Genomic DNA, 15,336 nt, shown 5'->3' with positions numbered 1-15,336 from the left:
TTAAGAAGAAAGATTGGTTGCTTGTAACTTTAATCACATTTGAAGTAGTTAGCCTATTAAGCCTCGTTTATTCCATGATTCTATTAGCAGCTTTGATCCATGTCTGCAGTTCTTCCCCACATTAGGAGAAGTGTAACATGTGCAGCTGCACAAAAAGAAGTGGGAGGAAACCCTTTGCTCAGTGTGGCAATAAAATAGCTGCCTCACGTATGGGTCGGGGTGGGTGATGAAACACTATCCTGCTCTTAGCATATGTGCCCCTGGAAAAATGTCAGCAATCTTTCAGAGGGAGGATCAGCAGAGGAAGTAAACAAATGCTGCTTGGCTGGATTTGGCAGTCACACCTCTTAAATAACCTTCCGAAAGGAGAGATTTCAGTCAGCCAGTGGTCAGGGGAAGCAGAAGTATCCCGGTTTTGTTTGGGACAGAAATACTGCAAGATCAGGAATATACAATAAATTTTTATATTCTACTGTCCCTTTCAGGCAAAGTCTGAAAGGGCAGAAGTATGAGGAACCTGCAAAGGAAACTAGACTGAACCTTTAATCTAAACTATTTGTCACTTCTTTGTTTTTATTTATATCAAACCCACAGATTTCAACTTTATAAAGACGTTTGTCTTTTATTTTTTTTCCACTTCTTGTGGTTAGGATGCCGTGGTAGAATTGAAGAGTTCTGTGTGCAGTGTACAAGTCCCAATTTAACACCAATTAAATATTCTGTAGATGGTTGAAAAAGTGTTCTGGATTCCAATTTTCTTGTTTCATGGTGAATACATTTATTTTCATTCTTTATTCAACACTCAACAGCCTGAAAAAGCCTGTTACTGCAATGCAAATGATTTCTAATGTTCCCCTTGAAGTTCTGCAGGAAACAGGTAATCTTACTGTTAACCATTTCTTCCATGCAACGCAAGCACAGATATGTAAGCACAGGTCTGTAGCTAATGCAGTTACTTTGCCATATTCTGCTCTAATTTGCAAATCATATTCTGTCTTGCAAACCTGAACACATACTGACACTGGAGTTCAAGATCAGGTTTTGTGGAGAAAGAGCTGTAGCACAACCAGCTTCCTCTTTCCTGTCCCTGTCTTGTCCTGTCTTTAGATCCTTATGGCCTTGAGCTGATATACAACTTCACTGTTAATGAATAATCATTTTTCTGCTGAGTTTCAAAGTGGATGAGAACTGGTTTTAACAATCAAGAGTTCTGTTTCTCGGTTACCTCATCTGTGATGGGTGTGGATGACACCTCCCGAAGGTGCAAACGTTTCTCAGCCCAAGGTTTCTAGTTTTCCTCTTGGGTCCAGTCACATCCACAACTCACCTGTGAGTTTGCTGGTGGTAAGTCTTAGGAAGTCTTATGACTTAGGAAGCATTTATGTTTTTCCGCAGTACTGTCACTTTCCTCAGCAAAAGAACAGTGATGTAATTCTAGCTTTGAAGCTGAAGTAACCAGAGGTATACACTTTACCTTCAAGAGATGCTTTTCTTAAAGGGCTCTACTGGAGGAGCTCCACAGGCTCTCCACATGGTCCACTTCTCACTCTCCTTATAACTGTAGTTTTGTTGCTAGTATCTTTCATGTAAGTAAAACGAATAGCTCTTTTCTATGTACTTGAACAGCTGACTACCATCTACTTTATGAACTCTTTTACATATACAAAGACATCTGCTTTATGTGCACCTTGTTCATGCTTTATTTTGGAAGATGTTAGAATAATGACGTACTCTTCCTTATAATAGCATCAGGTTAGCATCCATAGCATGGAGCTATCTTTTAGTAGGGGAGGGTGTAGAGGGAGGAAAGTTGGCCATGCAAGCATCAAATTTTTGGAGAGTTTGTGTACCTATTTTTTTTCTGAGAACCTGCACAAACAATCATTCTTTTAATTACAATTTTGCATATTACCAGTCAACTGGTCTATTTCTGATACTTTTTTAATCTCTTGAGGGATTGTGCACCTGTATTCTATTGGAATTGGTCAATTTTGCTGTGGCTATGTTACTTACATAGAAAACTCTACCTTCAGAAAAGAAGTCAATTTTCTTAAAGCTCATATCATACTCTTAGCAATTTTGGTGGTAAAAATTCCCATCATATTAGCTGTGGTAGTATACCTACTAGTATACTTGCCTTTCTCAGTAGGACTCAGGAAGAGGGAGTCAGTTCAGTAGTGCACACTGAGCAGACAAGAAGTAATGGGCATACGTTAAAATAACAGATATTTGGACTGGATTTAAGGATGAATTACCTCTTCATGAAGACAGACAAGAAGTGCAATAGAAGTCTGGGAAGACTGTGCAATCTGCATCTTCAGAAACTTTCAAGACCCATCTGGGTAAAGCCTTGAGCAACACAGTCTGATCCTGCAACTGACCCTGCTTTGGACAGGAGGTTGGATTGTAGGCCCCTGAGGTTCCTTCCAGCCTGAATAGGTCTATGATCTTGTAATCCTATGACTCAGACATGAAATCAGGACAGAGACAAACAAAGATTTCTGATGAGTTTAATGAACTTCCCTTGTTGCTCAGTATTCAGTTTTCTAAACAGTTCAAAGGTCCTACTTTATGTAGAAGATTATGCCATATCCTCAGTAACTCATTATTGGATTTTATGGTCCTACCTTTTGTGGTAGGTGGAGAATGGGGTAGTCAGTCTTTTGTGTTAGTAAGTACAGAACACGGAGGCTGTATTGGATCTCGCCAGTTGAATGTGAATGCTATTGCAATAAAATTACTTTAATCTTGTCATGGTGGACTGAAAAACAGCTAAGGCTCTATTTATGTAAAGGGACATATAACTGAGTACCTATCCAAACAGGGAAGCAACTGTACCAAAAAAAACCATACAATGCTATTATTATGTATGTTGTTACATCTTGGTGCAATAAGAGTCAAGGCAAATCTTTCTCTGTAGATCCATACCAATTCATCTTTGTGGACTATTCTTTTTCTGCTTGTGACTTAAAAGGAAAATTTGTTTACCCATAACATAAGCACTCCTGGTTCTATCTGCAACTAAGATGAAGCTACCTAAACAGAGTAGCTCTGTGCAGTTTAGAAAATGGTAATTTCAGACAGAATAGGAATAGCTCTCCATTCGCATCACTCTTTCTTTTCTAGGGAATTAGCGAGAAAATTCAGCACAGCTTTTTTCCTAAACACAAATATTAATGATATTCACATATTTATTTCTTAAAATAAAAACATTTAATTTGGCTCCAGTCCCTAAAATAAGTCTCCGTGTCTACTTGGATGTTCCTGGTCTTTGGTGGTCATCTGTCTTCCTGCTTAAATTTCTGATACCTTCAAATTTTTAATTTCCTGCTTCTTTATTGCTGAAATGTATAGGCAATGAAGTGTAGCCATTCCATATACCCTAATGGATGCAACTGTATGGGCTTATGGGCACAGAGCTGCAGATCTGGAGGAACTGAGGGGACCCTCACTGATGTCTGCCTCTCATTGTTATGTTTGTTATATTTTGTTGTGTTTGCCCCTGATTTCAGAGGGAGCATCAGGCAGCAAATGAAGTTGGACTATTTGCAGATCATGTACTATAAATAAGGAAATGTTTTCACTTTTTGCAGGCTCAGGATCACTCTTTCTATTAATTACTTGATCTCTGAAGTAGCTGCTCACTGCCAAACATCTTTCACATCTGTTTCTCAGATTCCTCATCATTTACCAGGACAGCAGTTGAATACTTCCTCAGTCCGAAGGAATCAAACAGCCACACTTACCATGAGGAAGCAGGGTTTTGTAGGCAACTCTGAGAGCAGATCAGAGCCATGCTACTAAAGCCTTTGTTTCAGATGAATGGTAAAGGCTTCTGGACTGTCTCTTGTTCGTGTGAGTTCTACTTCAAAATATCAAATTGTGTATGTGTGGCTGTGTACCTGTAACCACTCTGCACTGCATGTAAACATCTCTTGTTCCATTTTGGGTAAATGCAGGCCAATTGGCAAAGTGTTAAATTGCCATGACAAAAATCAAAACCTGCCATGCCTAAGCACTGTTCTATTTTTAAAAGTGTGTTTAAAATTAATGTGGCTTCCAGGGCCAGGAGCTGACATCCATAATGAGTACTCAAGTGGTACTTCATCCCCTCTTGCAAGTCTATTTCAGTCAATGACTGCTTAAAGAGTAGGAGTTGACCCACTGTCAGTAAAGTTAGTAATAAATATAGGTTAAAAAAAAAAAAAAAAGTATCAGCCAGAAAACATTCCCTGTATATACAGAGTTGTCTATGTTTTTCTGGAGAAGGGAATAAAATCACTTGTGGTTTAGTTCCAGCTTTTATTTTGAATGATTAGCTTTTGTTTTTCCTCAGTAATAAAAATAAACTTTGCCTACAGTACACAAGTGTCAGATTTACTGTATTTGAAATACTGTTTTTCACTCTTGTGGTAAAAACTGGCTCCTGAAACACAGCATTTGAGGTTCAGGGTTAGATTTTTCCTGAAGGCCTAACCAAAATCTCTCAATGCAGTGAGAGACATCACATACAGCTTTTATCTTCCCTCACCTCCATCTCAGCCAACCCTTCCTCTCCAGTGTGCAAGTCATAAGGTATGCATGAAGACAAGTGGAATTTAGAGGTAGATTTGCCAAATATTTGACTGAATGTTTTGCCTCAATTCATAGCCTACACTTTATGGTGATGTGGAGAAGTGAAACTTTGCAGTCTGTTCTTGTGACTTAGAAAATTGTACCTAATATATAACTAAGATTCTGTTGATAACTTTCTGTGTTGTTAGCAATGCTTCATGTAATTTATTTTCTTATCCTCCCACAGTCTGAAATGTAACCCTTTAAATGTATGAAGCTCTTTTTTTTTTTTTTTTTTTCTTTATGAATGTAGTTTTCCTTACAAGTCCTATCTATCATTATGGTTAAGAGGTATCTATCTGCAGCATATACATAAAACAAAAGAATTTTTTTTTATTTTAATGGAGCATGGAAAATCTTCACTGAAAGCATCTCTGATCTTACTAAAGAATATAATGTGCAGAACCAAACCTGTCAGCTCTCACCAATTCCAAATGAGACTTATTCATTTTCAGCTTTTAAAAGCACACTACCTCACTCTTGCAAAGAGAAAATCTTTCAGTGTGATTCAGGGGACTTCTCACTCATTTAGCTGTCATTGCATAAGAATTCCTATCTTGTGAGTAAAGATAACAGGAAGATGCTCTTCATAAGACCTCTCAGCGTTGTTAGCAGTATGATATCCAGCCATCAGGCAGCGAATGTTCTGCCTTCAGAAAGAGTCTCTGCTCTAAAGCAGGAGGAGCTTCTCTGTTCCCAGTGATGGGGATAAGCAGGTGTGTATGCAGACACCACCTTCCCCTATAGGTTTATGAGGACCACAGGTAATCACAGCTGGCTGCAAAAGTCATGAATGATTTGGGCAAGGGCATATCTGGAACTGTGGAATCAAGGTGATTCCTTGTCTGTTCAGTCTGAACTTGGAAAAGATCTTCATGTGCTGAAATTGAGTTGACAGAGTAGTTTGGGAAAAGTACAAGAGCACATTTTGCTTCAGAAATGACCAGTGTCATTTCTGTCACCAGCTGCTTGAGGGTGGTTAAAGGCTTGGTCCTTCCTTTGGAGCAGATGTCAAATTGAATTGGCAGTAGATTTTGGTTCTGCTCGTTTTCTCCCTCTTCTTGCTTCCTATATGTAACGAAACACAAGTGAGTCCCTTAACTCCACTCTGATCTGACCTACTCTCATCACTTACATGATGGACTGGTTGGGATTTAGCTATTAGCAAGACCTGTCAATCAGTAGCTGGATCCAGTGATCTTTCTCCTTTCACTATGTGAGAGATTAGGATTAGGATAATAATACAAGTACAGTTTAGGGCAGGACAGGCAAAAATTTTAGCTCTGGTCATACTGATAGAACATTTGACAGCACTCGTCTTCTGTTCTATCTGCCTAGTGACTGAAGAGACCTGACATATATAGTTTCAAGAAAGAGAAAGAAGTAAAGAAAAGCAACTATTTCACTGTTAACAAAGCCAGATATCTATCTCTAGGAGGGATGGACTCCTCAGGTAGCTTGCTAACTGCTTTGATTCTAAGAAGGTATCAAACAATAATAATCTGACAATATGGGGAGATGGCTCTTGCTGAAGCTTACAGGAATGGCACATCCAGTATTAGCTCAGAAGTAGTGAGTTGGAAACAGTCACAGATTGTTAACTCCTAGTTGTTCTTTTAGTTAGGACAAGTGTAGTCAACTGAAAAATCTTTGATATTATTTTAATATTTTATTAATAATATGCTATATATTATAAATATATAGTAATCATAATGTTTATTATCATTTATTATTTTGCTGCCATAACCAGCTAACTAGTTGGCTGTGCTTGTGATTTCACTTGCGAATGCTCTGCTTGTTACTGAACTGATAACTGGGAACTTACTTTTCTTAGTAAAATACAACATATAGAGAAAAGGGGAAGAATTCTATGCATGGTTAGAAATGCAACAGACACACCTCTATAAACATGCCTGTGTAGGAGCTGTTCTGTCTTTTCCCCGGGAAAAAGCCTCTCATGTTCTGATATGGCAGTTGAGAATTTATTCTATCATGTTGAGAAATTGCCCAGACCAAAATTTCAGCCATCTGTGCTACCAGAAACATGATCAATCCTAGCCAGTAAATCATAGCTCCCCAGTGCTTTGGACAACTCTTCAGCATTTTTAAATGCTATTGACTGGTGACAGAGGGATGGGATTTGTGAGGCCTTTTATGATCAATCTGCTTCTGTTAAATAGCTGATAAATTACAGTCTGAGGAGTTATGATATGTCTGTTGGCTAAGAGCAGTCTTGTTTTTAATATATACCTACACCTTTTGCAATCAGAGCTTTGATCTCTGAACTAAAGCCCATGGAGGGGCAGGCGCACAAGTCTTTCTTTTACAGATCAGATACAATGGGTTCTTGTATTTCTATTGTATGTTCTCTCTCCTTGATTATTGATCATATTTCAGAGTACTAATTTGCATGGTTTTTTTTTTCTGATTTACATCTAAGTACTTTTTTCCATATAGATTGTTCTCAGTTTTATCTAATTTATAATTTTCACTTGTCAAATAAGAACCTCTTAGATAAGAAAACACATTTTATTTCCAGCTTGCTTGCTATTCTTTGAAAGGTGACAATAACAAAGAAAGGTTATGAAAACCAGACACTGATAACCCTACAGTATTTCAGACCAGAGGGTGTTCAGTCTTCTGACTAGCTGTGAAAGAGAAGAAAAAAGCAGTGGGTCCTTGATGGTTCTGACCTCTAGACCCTAGCTGAAGGGAAACCTATGACTCAGCCAGCCCTAGAGTTAGGTCTAGCATCAGTTTTCTCTGATACAAAGCAGAATTGCAGTCTTGCACTCTTCCTCTGTGCAAGACTGACAGACATCAAAGAGCATATCCCATAAATTCCTTATCTGAGGAATATACTCAGATGGCATCTTCACTTTGCTGGTTGTCCATACAAAAAATTGTTCTACCTTGCTTCAGCAGGAAAGATTCAAAGAGCCTTTTGAACATACCATTTCATGAGAGATGGTCTAAAGCTTCTGTAAGAAGGACTGGATTGTACTCCATTCTGCAAAATTGTGCTCCTGAATCCATGCTTGGTTACTGTCAGTAATTAGCTAGTTTGGCATTTGCTGGGTGAAAGGTAGTACCATTTCAGGATTACATTGCTTTGGAAAAGGCTCAGTTGGTTTACAGGCCTGGCAATGTAAGGCCTGGTTGTGTGCAAACCAAGCTGGTTCAAAGCTGACAAGCTCAATGGCTGTTCAAAAGATTTTGTTAGGTGTGCTGGTGAACATAATACTGACTACTGTGTCAAATGTACTTTGCATTGTAAAAAGTTTTATCAACAAGTAAATAACACTCAGGAAATAAAACTGTTCTTTATCTCTCTGTATGTAGGCTCTTCTTCTTAGCAGTCACTTAAGTGTGCATAGATAACCCTGCCTTAGCCAGCATGTAGATCTCACCAGTAGAGTGGAGTTTTAAATTGTGTGTCTGTCATCTTTTCAGCTGATTGCATCTCAAAACAGGTGTTTGTTATTAGTTGTCAAAACATGATATTATATGTTTATTTCTACCTCTTTAGTGTGCAAGGTCATCACGGTCTTTCGTCCTTCTTTCCTTCGGTCTTCCATACTGACTGTTTTCTGTCTGCGTTAATGATTAGTTTGTATGACTCATTAACACTTCTGCTTTTTTTTATCAGTAAATAATAAAAATACAAGGGAGGCATTACTTTCAGAGCTGCCTATTTTATTACAGTGACCCACAATGTCAGAGACACATGTTGGTTTGGCAGCTAGTGTTGAACTTCCCTGCTAATATTCCATTACATTTGATTGCCGTGTGACAAATGGCAGCAGAGGGGCAGTCTGACAAAATGGTATCTGGCATGAAAGTGTATGAAGCAAAGGCGTGTCACTGAATTCATCCACGCAGAAAAAATTACACCAACTGACATCTATCAACTCTTGCTGAATGCTTATGGAGACCAAACAGTAGACATTAACATAGTGAGGCAGTGGGTGGTACATTTCAGCAGTGGCAACAGTGATATGGAAGACAAGCCACATTTTGTATGGTACATGGCTGTCACACCATGGAAGGAAGAGTATCTTGTTCATCTCATCTGTGCAAACTACAGATTACAACCAGAAAAATGTGTATGGAGTTGGATAATAGCTTCAATGTGTTGGAAATAATAGTTGCAACTTTGGAATCTAGCAACATTTGTGTCAGGCAGGTTACACAAATGTACTCACAAGAACAGAAAGAACACTGTTGGCAAGTTTGTCAGAACCTATTGAACCAATATGGAGCTGAAGGTGACAGTTTCTTGGATCACATCATTACCGGTGACATGAAGTGGTGTCACCACTATAAGCCGGAGTCAAAACACAGTGCATGGAGTGGCAAGATGTGACTTCCTCATGCACTGTCTTTTGGGTCAGGAAGGGGGTGATCCTTCTAGATTTCCTGGAACCTGGACAAACCATTAACTCTGATGACTCCACCATGACTAAGCTGAAGGCAGAGTCCAGCCAGAGAAGAAGAAAACTTTTTTTTTTGCAATATGATAATACCAGGCCCCAGTTCGAAGACCATGGAGCATGTTCCCAATCTTGGCTGGACTGTAATACCACACACACTGTATTGTCCAGATGCAGTGCCTTCTGACTTCCACCTTTTTGGGTCAATGAAAAATGGACTGCAACATTTTCCTAGCATCAATGTTATCAAAGCAGCTGTGAAACAACTGGTCGCCTCCACTGGTACAGGTTTTTATGAGCATGACATGAATGCTCTTGTTCATCACTGGCAAAAATGCTTAGTTAATGGTGGTGACTTTGTTGAAAAAATAGTGTTTTGTAGCAATGAATTGTCTCTATCGAATAGGGTTATTATGCTCTTTGTAGTTGTTGTAGTTTCCATAGAAATAAATAGGTGGTATTACTTTCAGAGTGACCTATGTAAAACAGTACCGGCCTCATTCCTAGAAGAACACTGCTTGATAAACTTGTACTCCTGAAGGGCAGTTGTGTGTATCACCTCCCAGTTGTGTTATCCAAAGTAACCAAATCCAGTACACAAGACAGCTGTGGAACCAGGTGCTGGTGAAGAACAGCATGGGAGTGCAGGTGAGGAGGTCAGTATGAGTACTTGCCAAGAGCTGCACTCAAAGTGTGCAGTTCCTGTCAGGGGCACTTCCACCTCCACTCTATCCTGAGGGCACTTTTTGGATTTGCAGAAGGGATCATGCTCCTTGAACCAGGAAGTTGGGAACACCAGCAGCACTTCTGGAGAAGGATCTACACCTCACAGCACAGGAATGTCTGACCATTTTCAGTTTCCACAGAGGCAGGTTTTCAGAACAGATGCTGCTTTCTGCTGGTTGAGACCTAAACATTGCTGTACTGTGCTCTTGCATGAGAACCTGTATTTGACATGGGGCAGGAGTATGTTTGTTCACCTTATTCTCGTTTTTTGGAAAAGAGAATTGTGACAAAATAAACAAATGGTGGGCAGCTAGTAAGATTTAAAAACATTTTTTAATAATCTGTGTACTTTAAAGTGTAGGTGATAAAAGTTTAATGTGCATGTAGGCATACACTCCCTTCTCATTTGCTCTTTTACGGTTTTTATAACAGTTTTCTTTTATGGAAACCATTACCATTAGAAGTGTGTGAGTAAAATTTTACTCTGCTTGAAGAATTTTAATTTGTGTTGAAAAACAAAAGAAGCTAAACATACTGTATATGAAAATGCTGCCTCTCTGATTTCAGTATTATTTAATACCATGTTTAATCCGTCAAATCCTGCTGGAGTTCACCATTAACCAAAATTGTCCATTTACACTCTAGGACAACTTTTGAAATTCAAACCTAAACTTCATGCCAGACTACAGGAAAACATCTATCCACATCTGAAGAGGATTAAATGCAAGCTCTCCAAAGCTCTATCTACCAGCAACCCTAAAAAGCCTGTCTCTGCAGTGTCTAGACGCTGAGATAACCCTCCCAATGGAAGCAGATGGCAAAGACCCCTTCACGTCATGGATTTGCATAAAAGATATAACAACACAAGGTCAAATTAACAGTCTCTTGGCAGAGCTTTTCACAGAAAAAAGTACACTACCCTATCTACTGTGTTTAGATGCATGCAACAGGAGCAAGTTAATATTTTTTTTCCTTAATTTACTCACACTAAAGATTGGTGAACCTGAGCCCAGACACTACCAGTAAATAAAACCTAGAAAAAGAAAAGAAAAAAAAGTCATGGAAGGAGCTCCTGAGCAGATTTACATTTCAAGAAAAATAAATAAAGGAAACTGCAGATCCAAAATCTAATGCATTTCCTTCAAATAAACACACATAGGGATATTTTTATTCCAGTGAAAGAACTCTGCCTGGATACTGGATGCAAGAGGAGTCAGAGTTCCATTTGGGACCTAGTAATAAAAAAAATTAAGACCTTAGTGAGACAAGATGTGAACAGAATAGGGTGATTTATAGTCTTAGATCCTAAATACTCTGAAACTCATGCAAGATCCTATTGACTCTAACAAAATCTGACTGAGAACAGCTCTTGGGACTTTGCCTTCCAACTCCCCAGCTAAGCACAGTCTTCCAGTTGGAATCCTCAGTATATGTACAGGAAAAAGACTATGAATAATCTTTATTTCTCTTTTTTGTATTCTCAAATTTCCATTCACCTCACTGACTCTGACCCTGGGTAATAGTTTGGATTCATTCTTGGCAGTGTTCAAGAGGACACTGCTGTGACAATGGAGTCAAAGACAGGTTTCTGAGGCTCTGCAACACAATAAAACAGCAAAAGATTTATCTAGGAGTCAAGAGAATGTCAGATATATTTACCGAATGCTTAGCTACTTCTATGTTTATAGTGAGTAAACATGGCTGGGAAGTGATAGTTCCCATCCAGTAAAACGGACAATTCTGGAAATAAGTAGCAATTCTTAGGCTTGATCTTTATGAAAAATTGAATATGTAATAGCTGAATGAAAGGGCACTCAGGCAACTTATTTCCCAAAGTAGGTTCCTATATAAAGAATATCTATCTTGTTGAACTGAGAGCAGGACAGATTCTGCTGTACCATGAGGGAGGTGGCATCCTATGCTCTGTAGCCTCTCATGAGACTTCATTTTAAGCAGGAGTGATCCAAATTGGAATGGGTGTAGAGAAGGGCTTCTAGAGAGTGGACGAGATTAATAGTGAATAAAAGCTGACCAAAAAGCATGATTTGCTTGGCCTATCAAAATAAAAGACAGGAGATGTGACAGCTGACTTAAATATATGAGCGCTGCTCTGAAATTAATGCCTCCTATGTGGGCTCTCCATGTCAGATGCAGATGTTGGTGGTATGGCAGTAGAGTTTGAACCTTCTCACCAATATTCTGTTACATTTTGTTGTCGTGTAACACAGGGCAGCAGCGGGACAGTCTGACAAGATGGTGACTGACACGGAAGTATGTATGAAACAAAGTGATGTTACTGAATTCCTCCATGCAGAAAAAATGGCACCTACTGACATTCATCGACAATTGTGAATGTTGATAGAGACCAGACAGTGGATGTGAGAGGCAGTGGGTGGTGCATTTCAGCAGTGAGGACAGTGACAGTGGGTCACTTCTGCTAGTACAGATTTTTATGAGCACAGCATGCAGGCTCCTGTTTCACACTTCTGGCAAAAATGCAGAAGTAATGGTGGTGACTATGTTGAAAAGTAGTGCTTTGTAGCTAAGAATGTGATCTTTCAGTGTTACTGTGGTCTTTGTATCAGTTGTAGTTTCTGTGGAAATAAATAGGAGGCATCACTTTCAACGCAGTCTGCATATTAGTAAGGAAGATAACTATGGTCAAGAATAATTTTCAAAGTCACAGGCAATACTGGCATGATAGCAAGCATAATGTATTTGTGGATGCATGTAGCCTCAGTACTAGAAAAAAGCTACAAGATCTCAGAGCAGGTGAAGTTTGGAACACTCTTCCAGAAGGAGTAAAAAGAGCCCAATCACCAACCTAGTGACTTTTGAGGTTGAACTGTACCAGCTGATAGAAGAAAGTATGTGAATGCCTTGTGTCTTCCTAAATCAAGCCCTGCATGTCTCACTTCCCTTTCAGTAAAAGTAGCTTACGGTTACTCCCCTTCTTAAGGCAGTATTCATAACGCAAGGATATAAAAGCATCTGAAGTAGACATTTACTTTGTTGGAAGGACATATTGTAACACATTTGAGAGAACAGTTACTGAAATCTCTGATAAAGACTTTTCTGAAGATGCTATTTGGGGTAAGATAAGAGGGAAGTGAACACTGGTTTTATAAGTATCGTGAGAGACGTAGCGTCAACACTGATGTGTCACGATGAAATACTTTCTGTAATTTATTGTAAGTGCATGTAGAAGTTGATTCTGGGACTCATATAAATAAATATCCCAGGGATTCTTTTCCAACAACAAGATGTAAAAAAACCTGAGTATCGCACATTTTTAATTTGGTGTAATATATTTTCAGAATGCTTTGTTAAGCAACTGCAAAGAGAGATTTTTTCGTCGATAGCATTTTGAAGGGTAAAAGAGTCTCCCTACCAGACAGGGAAGCATCAACCTATTAGCAGAGCAGTTTCAGAAGCACAGAGCTGAAAAGAAATTTCCCTCACTCATTTTTCCTGTCTAGACTGACCTCCTCTACCCTTTCCCCCAGTCAATACAGTATATCTACGTTTCATTCTTTTTCTTACAGATGTAGAAACATGGTTGAGTCCTCCAAGATTAAAGGTGGGGCAGGTCTCGTATCTTTTACCAGCCAGGCACTCTATGTGGGATAAAACCTGATATTCTCATATTTATATATCTATACATATATATATTCTCATATTCTACCTTTGGATGATGCTTTCTTAAAAATTAATTACAGGTTTTACCTGAGCTGCAGTTCACTAATCACCATGTGGACACACAAATCACTTAATAGAATGAAAAAGCTAAAGAAAAACCCAAATAGGCAAAGCAGATGTAAGAAAACTAAAGGACAAGACGAAGCCATCCCCTACATTAACCAAAAATCCATGAAGAAAACTAAAAGAAATCACACATCTCAGTCTAGTGCCTAAAATAACACATAATTTTTCTTTACATGTGTAATGTCCCAATTATTTATTAAACTTTAATTTATTATTTTTATTAATTGTTATTTTTATTAATTATTAATTTTTATTAAACTAAATTTATTATAGCTACATGCAACATACATGCAACATTCCTTACCAACCAGATACCATAAACATTTATTTCTAAAATCTATGAATCTAAATCTATAAATCTGAATTATATAAATCCTAAATATTTATCAATTTATTTTAATTTCCATATTTGAATGATAGAAGAGTAGATCTTTAACAAACTAAGTAGTTTAAAACCCACTCTCAAATGATACTATCCAACCTTTCCCTTAGTTTAAGAACTCTATCACTAGGACCTCTATAAAATAAAAGGCAAATAGGAAATAGAAGACATCTTCTGTCTTATTTTCTTTATAATATAGAATATAAGAGGAGAAGATTATCAGTATTTTGGCGGCTCTGAGATGAAACTGGGGAATAAAGCAAAGATACTAGTTGTTCTGTAAAAGAGAATGTATTGGTAGAATAGTGCCTGCCTCCAAGTTTCTGGAATAATAACGTTTCGATTATTGGCATAAAAAGTATTATGTAAGTAGAGCATGCTTAGGTAAATTGAGATAGTATAAGAAATACAAAATTCACATTTAATCTGATGACATACTCAGAAAAGTCCAATCCGGAATTGCATTACTTTAGTCATGGCCACGTGAAATAGGAGTTGCTTTGTGGTAGAAACCTACTGTCACATAGATTTACTCCTTATGGTGCAAGAAAAATAGCAAACTTTTGATTTTTATGTTCTTGAAGAAAATATTTTCTCTTTCTCTAGAGATTTTTTGTAATCTAGACATCAAGACCTAAAATGGATTGAGAGAAAACCAACAGTATGAGGAATGTAGGTCTGTGTGCACAAACATGCAACAGCTCCCTCGAAAGGAAGACAAACCCTCAGGGTTAACAACATCAACAACAACAACAGTTACAAAGTTCTGGGAATAGGAAAAAGAAAAAAAAAAAAGAGGAAGATTATCAAGGGAACATACCCTCAAAGCATGCCAGTTGAAATGTGCTATTTCCAAAGAGACATGTGGAAGGGAGGAGTGAAGCATCTGAGAGACTGGTAACAAATCAGCAAAGGGCAGACTTCTGAAATGTACTGTTTTTCCTAGTGGTAGATACCTGTCAGCTGTGGGTTGGAAATGGCAGTAAGTCACATCAGGAAGCCATTCCTCCATCTGCACAGTTAACACCAACATGTGTAGATGCAGGTACATGGCAGGACCATAATGGTTGCATCAACATCAGGGGCTTGAAACAAAGACAGTGTCTGTGGAGATAGTGAAAGCTCATTTCTGCAGGACTTAGAGAAATAATCAAGTTTTGCATGTTTTCCACAGATGCTCATCTGCTCATCATGCCAGACATCCAGGGAGAAAGGAAGTGCAAACACATGGCTCTGTGTTAGAGCAGAGCTGAGACTGCAATGACAAAGAATATCATATGATAGATGGCATGCTGTGGTGACATGCTAAGTCATTTCCCTTCTCCAGGAGACTGAAGAGACCCTTCAAAAACTGGGCTACGTTTTTTCTCAGTTTCTTCTCCTCTCATTAATCTCAGTTTATTGAGGTATATCTGG

The 15,336-nt window shown here is 38.4% G+C and overlaps 1 long non-coding RNA gene across 2 annotated transcripts in view; it reads left to right on the top strand.

Annotated features, from left to right (window-relative positions):
* The first annotated feature begins 2,677 nt into the window (after window positions 1-2,677).
* LOC121109766 overlaps window positions 2,678-15,336 on the top strand; it is a 30,623-nt gene continuing 17,964 nt past the window's right edge. For both annotated transcript variants that reach the window (XR_005856008.2, XR_005856012.2), the window contains exon 1: window positions 2,678-2,716. This is a non-coding gene — a long non-coding RNA (uncharacterized LOC121109766). The remainder of the gene's footprint in view (window positions 2,717-15,336) is intronic.

Source organism: Gallus gallus, chromosome 2 (assembly GCF_016699485.2).
Source record: "Gallus gallus isolate bGalGal1 chromosome 2, bGalGal1.mat.broiler.GRCg7b, whole genome shotgun sequence".
In the NCBI taxonomy this organism is placed as follows: domain Eukaryota; kingdom Metazoa; phylum Chordata; class Aves; order Galliformes; family Phasianidae; genus Gallus; species Gallus gallus.
The sequence above is the reverse complement of the archived record's forward strand: the minus strand, read 5'-3'. Positions and strand labels throughout refer to the sequence as shown.